Genomic DNA, 9,283 nt, shown 5'->3' on the forward strand with positions numbered 1-9,283 from the left:
TTCTATGAATAAGTTGCTGGTTGCCAAGGGTAACCATTAAAAGGGCTAATGAATCCAAAGGTACACTGAGAGTGGTTGAAGTGGGTACCAAGAAGAAGAAAACTGTCTCTGTGTTAAAGGGGAGTTCCAGCCAATTTGTATGTTTATTAAAAGTCAGCAGCTACAAAAAGTGTAGCTGCTGGCTTTTAATAAACAGACACTTACCTGCTACAGCGCTCCAGCGACGCGCCGGCCGGGGCACCGCTCCTCTCCCCCCCTCCCCGGCCGGCGTCTTCATTCTCAGTGTGGGCACCCGGCCGTGACAGCTTTCGGCTTCACGGCCGGGCACCCACTGCGCATGCGCGAGAGGCGCGGCCCGGCGCTGCGCCGTGTAATTGACCAGGAGATCGCCTAGGACCTGTGACGTGTCCTAGGCGATCGCCTACAGCAGCCCCTTCCTGTAGGCGATTAAGCTTAGTCGTCTACAGGAAGGAGGAAGTGGGACAGGAAGTCCCACTCCTCCTGAAGCCCCCACTCCCCCCCCCAAAAAAACGACATGCCAAATGTGGCATGTAAGGGGGTGAGGAGTGGGATAAGCGGAAGTTCAAATTTGGGTGGAACTCCTCTTTAAGCACAGGAGGTTGCCTTCAGCTTCAGGACAGGAAGTTGGGCAAAGTTGGTGGGATCTTGTTAACCACTTAAGCCCTGGACCATTTGGCTGGCCAAAGACCAGAGCACTTTTTGCGATACGGCACTGCGTCGCTTTAACTGACAATTGTGCGGTCGTGCGACGTGGCTCCCAAACAAAATTGACATCCTTTTTTTCCAACAAATAGAGCTTTCTTTTGGTGGTATTTAATCACCTCTGCGTTTTTTTGTTTGTTTGTTTTTTGCGCTATAAACAAAAATAGAGCAACAATTTTGAAAAAAATGCACAATTTGGACTTTTTGCTATAATAAATATCCCCAATTTTTTTTTTTTAAAGCTATTTTTTTCTTAGTTTAGGCCAATATGTATTCTTCTACATATTTTTGGTAAATAAACGTATATTGATTGTAGCGTCTACTACAAAATAGAGGATAGTTTTATGGCATTTTTATTATTATTATTTTTTTTACTAGTAACCGCGATCTGCGATTTTTTATCATGACTGTGACTTTATGGCGAACACATCGGACACTTTTGACACATTTTTGAGACCATTGACATTTTTACAGCGATCAGTGCATTGATGCCTGTGAAAATGACACTGGCAGTGAAGGGTTTAACCACTAGGTGGCGCTGAAGGGGGTTAAGTGTGTCCTAGGGAGTGATTCTAACTTTTAGGGGGAGGAGCTACCAGTGACACATCACTGATCGCTGCTCCCGATCACAGGGAACAGTAGATCACTGACATGTCAGTAGGCAGAATAGGGCAATGCATTGTTTACAAAGGCATCCCCCCTCTTCTGCCTTTGCCGACCGCAATCGCGGGCCACCCGGGAACATCGAGCTCCCGGGACCCGCAGGCGCACTCACGAGGCACGCGGCGGCACACGCGTGCACGCCCGCTGGGCGACAAATTTGAAGGGACGTATGGGTATGCCAATTTGCCTGCCCATGCTATTGTGTCGACGTATATCATCGTGCGCTGGTCGGCAATCGGTTAAGGTCACAGAAGAAGTACTTGTAGAAGCACACCAGAAAGAAGACTTGGGGAATTTTAGTTAACTGTGGTTGAGAGTGCCCCTTTAATTGCTTGCCAACCAGCCGCCGCAGTTATACGGAGGCAGGTCGGCTCTGCTGGGCGAGATCACGTAGATCTAGGTTATCTCGCCGTTCATCCAATAGGGGCGCACGCGCACCCCCCACTCGCCCCTGACGCCGACATGCGTGCCTGGCGGGGGCGATCACCGATGGGCACCCGCGGTCGCTCGTTACAGAGCGAGAACCAGGAGCTGTGTGTGTAAACACACAGCTCCCGGTCCTGTCAGGGGGAGAAATGCCTGATTGTCTGTTCATACAATGTATGAACAGTGATCAGTCATTTACCCATGTCAGTAACCCCCCCCCCCCCTTCAGTTAGAACACACCCAGGGAACATACTCAACCCCTTCCTTATAGTAGTCAATGCATTTTTATAGCACTGATCGCTATAAAAATGCCAATGGTCCCAAAAATGTGTCAAAAGTGTCCGAAGTGTCCGCCATAATGTCGCAGTACCGATAAAAATCACTGATCGCCGCCATTACTAGTAAAAAAAAAAAATATTAATAAGAATGCCATAAAACTATCCCCTATTTTGCAGACGCTATAACTTTTGCACAAACCAATCAATAAACGCTTATTGCCATTTTTTTTTTTACGAAAAATATGTAGAAGAATACGTATCGGCCTAAACTGAGGAAAACATTTTTTTATATATATTTTTGGGGGATATTTATTATAGCAAAAAGTAAAAAATATTCCTTTTTTTCAAAATTGACGCTCTATTTTTGTTTATAGCGCAAAAACTAAAAACCGCAGAGGTGATCACGTTCCACTTTTTTTTTTCTGGAACTGGAACTGCAAGCATTGGTGTGAACTATGACATTGAAAACCATATAACCTAATTTCCATGTGTTTTTTGATGCAGGAAAAAAAAATGCACTGGACTGCATGTGGTGTGAACTGGCGCTGAATGGAGAAAACTGTGTTTCTGACTTTTGGATTCTGAAGTTTTGGATCAGAACTTTCGATCCTGTGTCCGGAGTTTACCAGGTGCCTGCAATCTGTGAGTACACAGGTGTGTAAGGTCGTTATATGCTCAGGTCTGAGGAGAGCTCAGAACTTCCAGTTTGGAGATCACATCCATTGAGGGACACAGAAGTGCTCACCCAGGGGGGCAAAGACAGAGGATCTCATCAAGGGGTCAGAGGTGCCCAGAGACCAGGAGACAGCAGATCTTGTTCCAAGAGTCAGGTCAGTACCTATCGGGGTGTTAAGAGTAACCCCAGTACATAGGCCAGAGGTGGGCCATGCTGCAGCAGGGCTCTGCAACTAAAGGCTAGAGAGCCAAATATCCAGGAGGACTGGACAATGTAGTCATAGAGACTGGTAAGGGGTGCAGCGTGGTCAGGGCCGCCATCAGGAATTATGGGGCCCCTTACACAGCTTCAGGCATGGGCCCCCTGGAGCAGAGAACCGGCGATGGGGGGGGGGGGGTGCTCCCGCCACCTGAAATTGAGGGGGAGCTGCCACGAATTGAGAAGCGGGGAGGGGGGCCTTTACAAAAAAAAGGAGAAATAAAGAAATATAATAATATTGTTATTATTATAAAAAAAAAAAGGGGGGTAGCCATCTGGGGACCTCTGGGCCCTTTACTAATGTGTGTGTGTGTGTGTGTTTTATGGGGTTACCATCTGGGCCCCTGGGGACCTCTGGGCCCCTTACAGATGTACTGCCTGTACCCCCTGATGGCGGCCCTGAGCGTGGTACTGCAGGTGAAGCCAGGGCCGAATCTAGGGTGGGGAGTCGCATTATGCAGTGAAAGTGGAGTGTGTAGGTGAGTGATCGGTGTCCTGGTACACATGCTGATATCAGTGCAGGGTGTGTGTCGGCTCTCTTTAGGTTTCTTTCTTCTGTTGGTGATATAACTGCCTACAGGTCCAGCTGCTGCCCACTAGTCCCTATGTATTTTCCTGGTTACTGCTGACACTAGGTACTTGCTATGCCCATCGTGAGATGTTCCCATCATCCCTGCGCTGAGTCCCCAGGGCTCTGTACACCTGCTGTGCCTTTTTAATATTATCATGAGGGGTTTCCCATCATCCCTGTGCTGAGTTTCCTGGTCTATACCCCTGCTGTGCCCAATATAAGGGGGTTTCTGCCATCCTTGTGCTCTCTCTGGTTTGTACACCCGCTGTGCCCATTATAAGGGGTTTCCACCAGCCCTGTGCTGAGTCCTTGGGTCTGTACACCCGCTGTGCCCATTATAAGGGGTTCCCACCATCCCTGTGCTGAATCTCCTGGTCTGTGCCCATTGAGGGATTCTTGCCGTCCCTGTGTTGAGTACTCGGGTCTGTACACCTGCTGTGCCCATTGAGGGGTTTCCACCATCCCTGTGCTGCGTACTCGGGTCTGTACACCTGCTGTGCCCATTATAAGGGCCTCCCACCATCCCTGTACCAAGGTCTATATATACCTGCTGTACCCATTATGAGAAGATCATTCCATCCCTGTGTTGCCCTACTGACCCCAACCTCTTCCCTATTGACATGTGCTGTTGCCAACTGTCCACTTTTAGTTTAGTTAAACAAGTTCAGATTCTATGGGTACAAAAATGCTTTTGGTTTATTTAACCAAGTCTCTTTAAGCCCCTCCCATGGTTAACACAATTTAGCCACACCCACTGTGCTACACTCCTTGGGGCACCCAAAGGTGTCTCCTGTCTTACAATCTGATAGTGTATACTAATAAAAAATTGCCTTGCGTTGCTAAAGTGTTTCGGGGTTGGCTTGAAGAAAAGGTGACAACCTTGGCTGTTGTGCCAGAAGAAAGCCGTAGCATTTTATTAGGCAACTTCAAGCCTCACCTTGGTGCTGCCGCAACAAAAAAAGCCTAGCGGGGTGGGCCTTTAATAAGCAAGCCATGACTGTAAAATGAGGCAGGGTGTTTTTTTTTTTTTTTTTTTTTTAAGCCTCCCATTCTCGGCGACTTAGGAGGGTCATCGCTTAAGAAAAATCTGCTTCCGATATGGAAGTGAGGCTTAAACGTAACCTACACAACGATCGTGTAGGCCTTCACTGCATGCCTAGCGATTTATGATCGCCAAAGTGTGTGTGTGTGTGTGTGTGTGTGTGTGTGATCTCACACTCACAAAAGTGAGTACACCCCTCACATGTTAAATATTTTCTTCTATCTTTTCATGTGACAACACTGAAGAAATTACACTTTTAGGTGGATTTAGAAAGACTTAGGCCGGCGTATCAGTAGATACGCCAGCCTCAGTCTGAATTCGTGCCGGCGCTAATTTAAGCGTATTCTGGAAACCAGATACGCTTAAATTAGGCTCAGATACGAGCGGCGTAAGTGTCTTACACCGTCGTATCCTAAAGTGTAATTTTTAGGCTGACCGCTAGGTGGCGCTTCCATTGCGGCCGGCGTAGAATATGTAAATCACTAGATACGCCTATTCACGAACGTACGCCCGGCCGACGCAGTACAGATACGCCGTTTACATAACGCATTATCAGGCCTAAAGTTATTCCATCAAATAGCTGAAATAGTAATGTTAAGTATGGCCGTCGTTCCCGCGTCGAAATTCGAAAATTTTACATCGTTTGCCTAAGTCGTCTGTGAATAGGGGTTTACGTCCACGTCGAAACCAATAGGACCGTGCGGCGTACTTTGCCGCAATGCACACTGGGATATGTAGGCGGATGGCGCATGCACCATCCGTAAAATGTCAATCGCGTAATGTCACCCCCATTGCCATAAAACACGCCCCCCTCAGCTAAATTTGAATTAGGCGCCATTACGCCCGCCCGATTTATGCTACGCCGCCGTAACTTAGCAGGCAAGTACTTTGTGAATCATGTACTTGCCTCGCTAACTTACGGCGCCGTAGTGTAAACACGATACACTACCTCAACGATACGCCTGCCCAGGGCCGCCATCAGGGGGGTACAGGCAGTACACCTGTAAGTGGCCTGGAGGTCCCCAGGGGCCCGGATGGCAACCCCCCTTTTTATATATATATATATATATATATATATATATATATATATATATATATATATATATATATATATATATATATATATATATATATATATATATATATATATATATAAAACAATTTTTATTAAAGGGCCCAGAGGGCCGCTTCTCAATTTCAGGCGGCAGCACAACCCCCCCCCCCCCCCCGGTTCTCTGCTCCTGAAAGGGGAGGGCCCATGCCTGAAGCTGTGTAAGGGGCTCCATAATTCCTGATGGCGGCCCTGCGCCTGCCTACCTGAATCTAGCTATTTGTATCTACAATGTAAAGTAGTGAGTGTACAGCTTGTATAACAGTGTAAATTTGACGTCCCCTCCAAAATAACTCAACACACAGCCATTAATGTCTAAACCGTGGTAACAAAAGTGAGTGCACCCCTAAGTGAAAATGTCGAAATTGGGCCCAATTAGCCATTTTCCCCTCCCCGGTGTCATGTGACTTGTTAGTGTTACAAGGTCTCAGATGTGAATGGGGAGCAGGTTTTTTTAATTTGGTGTTATCGCTCTCACTCTCTCATACTGATCACTGGAAGTTTAACATGGCACCTCATGGCAAAGAACTCTCTGAGGATCTGAAAAAAATAATTGTTGCTCTACATAAAGATGGCCTAGGCTATAAGAAGATTGCCAAGACCCTGAAACTGAGCTGCAGCACGGTGGCCAAAAGACCATACAGCGGTATAACAGGACAGGTTTCACCTAGAACAGGCCTCGTCATGGTCCACCAAAGAAGTTGCGTGCACGTGTTCAGCGTCATATCCAGAGGTTGTCTTTGGGGAAATAGACATATGACTGCTGCCAGCATTGCTTCAGAGGTTAAAAGGGGTGGGGGTTCAGCCTGTCAGTGCTCAGACCATATGCCACACACTGCATAAAATTGGTCTGCATGGCTGTCGTCCCAGAAGAAAGCCTCTTTTTTAAAGATGATGCACAAGAAAGTCCGCAAGCAGTTTGCTGAAGAAAAGCGGACTAAGGACATGGCTTACTGGAACCATGTCATTGTCCTGTGGTCTAATGAGACCAAGATAAACCAGTGGCGTTGCTAGGTGGGTGCAGGCTGCACTGGGTGACACCCATGGGTAGTGGCACCACAAACTCTGCCTGTGCCGCGGCTGTGTCCCTCAGCGGAGAACAACAAAGCTGCCCCCCCCCTCTCTGTTTACATCCACAGAGGAGGAGGAGGAGCTCGAGGGACACTCACCGCTGTGTATGTCTGCTATTCTGAGCTCTGTAGGGGGCATCTATACTGATTGGGGGGGGTGCAGTCTGTACTGCTGGGGGTCTTCACTGAGGGGGGTGTCTGTCTGTACTGATGGGGAGGGGGTTAGGAAACTGATGGTGGGGGTGTCTGTACTGAGGGGGAGGCTTTTTACTGCGGGAGGGGGACTATAGTTGGGGTGTGTGACACACTATTTTTTTTTTTTCCGCAACAGCTGACACCAACCCTAGTGACCCCACTGAGACTTATTTGGTTCAGATGGTGTCAAGCATGTGGCGCCAACTAGGTGAGGGTACAGACGCGTGCCTTGCCTACAGTGAAGCATGGTGGTGGGAGTGTCATGGTCTAGGGCTGCATGAGCGCTGCCGGCACTGGGGAGCTACAGATCATTGCAGGAACCATGAATGCCAACATGTAATGTGACATACTGAAGCAACGCATGATTCCCCCCTCCCTTCGGAGACTGGGCCGCAGGGCAGTTCTCCAATATAACGATCCCAAACACACTTCCAAGATAAATATGAAAATTTGCCTTGATCAAATTGTTTCTAAAGATAGGGGTGTGTGCACCATCACACTTGGTAGTAGGATATTGGAAAGGATTACCTAGGGCTGCCCCAAACATGCCCCTGGTATATGAGGAATTTGGACTATCTTGGTACTGAGGGATTGAGCCAAAGTTATGATGAAATAGACATGGTTAAAATAATTTGTACTGATAATGGTTGGTTACAACTGTGCATGATTGATACAAATGGTTCCAAAAAGATAAGTGGTGCGGGGGAACTGGTATGTCGATTTTTACGCAGTCCTACATGTTTTGCAGGTACAGCCGCTTCCTCAGGAGGAGTCAATCGATGTCATCTACAAGGTAAGCACAGTCTCATAATGGCATAATAAAAGTAGTATTAACCACTTGACCACTGGGCACGTAAACCCCCTTAATAACCAGACCAATTTTCAGCTTTCGGTGCTCTCACAATTTGAATGACAATTAGTCAGTCATACAACACTGTACCCAAATGAAATTTCCGTCCTTTTTTTTTCACACAAATAGAGCTTTCTTTTGGTGGTATTTAATCACCGTTGAGTTTTTTATTTTTTGCGCTATAAGAGAAAAAAGACTGAAAATTCTGTAAAAAAAAAAAAAAGAATTTTTCTTTGTTTCTGTTATAAAATTTGGCAAATTTAGTATTTTTTTTCTTCATTCTTTTGCATAAATGTGAAAGATGACGTTACGCCGAGTAAATAGATACCCAACATGTCACCCTTCAAAATTGCACACGCTCGTGGAATGGCGCCAAACTTCGCTACTTAAAAATCCCCATAGACGATGTTGCAGGGTATTGTGGGGTATTGTGGGGTATTGTGGGGTATTGTGGGGTATTGCGGAGCATTGCAGAGTATTTTGGGGCATTGCAGAGTATGGGGGCATTGCAGAGTATTGCACAGGGAGGGATGGATGGCTGGATCTGTGACTGCATGTGTCACAGATCCAGCCCGCAGCAGCAGCTGCTGCTGCTTCCGCTCTCTCCCCTCTCCTCTCTCACACTGTACCGTTCGGTACAAAGAGGAGAGGGAGGAACCGGCGTCATCACATGACGCCGGTTTGTTTACTAGTGATCGCTCTGTCATTGGACGGAGCGATCACGTGGTAAACCGCCGCTATCAGCGGCGATTTACCGTGATCAGCCGGGTCCGGAGGACCCGGCGGTCACGGAGACTCCCGTGTGCGCGCCCGATTCTGGGAGGACGTACATTGACGCCCTCCCTGAGTTAATCAGAGTTAAGCAACCGCCTTGTAGACGTATTTCGTCTATAGGGCGGTTGTTAAGTGGTTAAGTAACACAAAGGGGAAAACGATTATACACTGCAATTTTACATGATATTAAGGGCCCTTTCACACGCATGGACAAACGGTCCGTTTATTACAAGTCCGTTTACGGACTTGTAATGTATCCCTATGGGATTTCAGACGTTAGCGGATGATGCATCCGCAACCATCCGCGTCTGCAAAGATCCGCTTTTGCGGACGGAAGAAAACCCTATTTTTCTTCCTTCCGGCGGACCGGATCGGATGTCACTGGCAGGCATAAAGGCTTCCTTTCCAGCAATTAGAATGGCATGGTGTAGAATGAAATTAACCCACCATGAAGGGTCTCTGCTTCTGTTCATCCCAGGACTACAGACTGCTGTGTACGCCCTTAAGTGTCTCCAACCCAGCTCGTGTGTTTCGGCGTCTGACCTCACCGGGTCCGGTCTCTCCACACTGCGCATGCATGAAAACCCGCGCATGCATGTGTCCAGAGAGGAGGCGGCCTGTGTGGCCGTCATCCAGGTAGACACTC

Source organism: Rana temporaria, chromosome 3 (genome assembly GCF_905171775.1).
Source record: "Rana temporaria chromosome 3, aRanTem1.1, whole genome shotgun sequence".
NCBI lineage: Eukaryota > Metazoa > Chordata > Amphibia > Anura > Ranidae > Rana > Rana temporaria.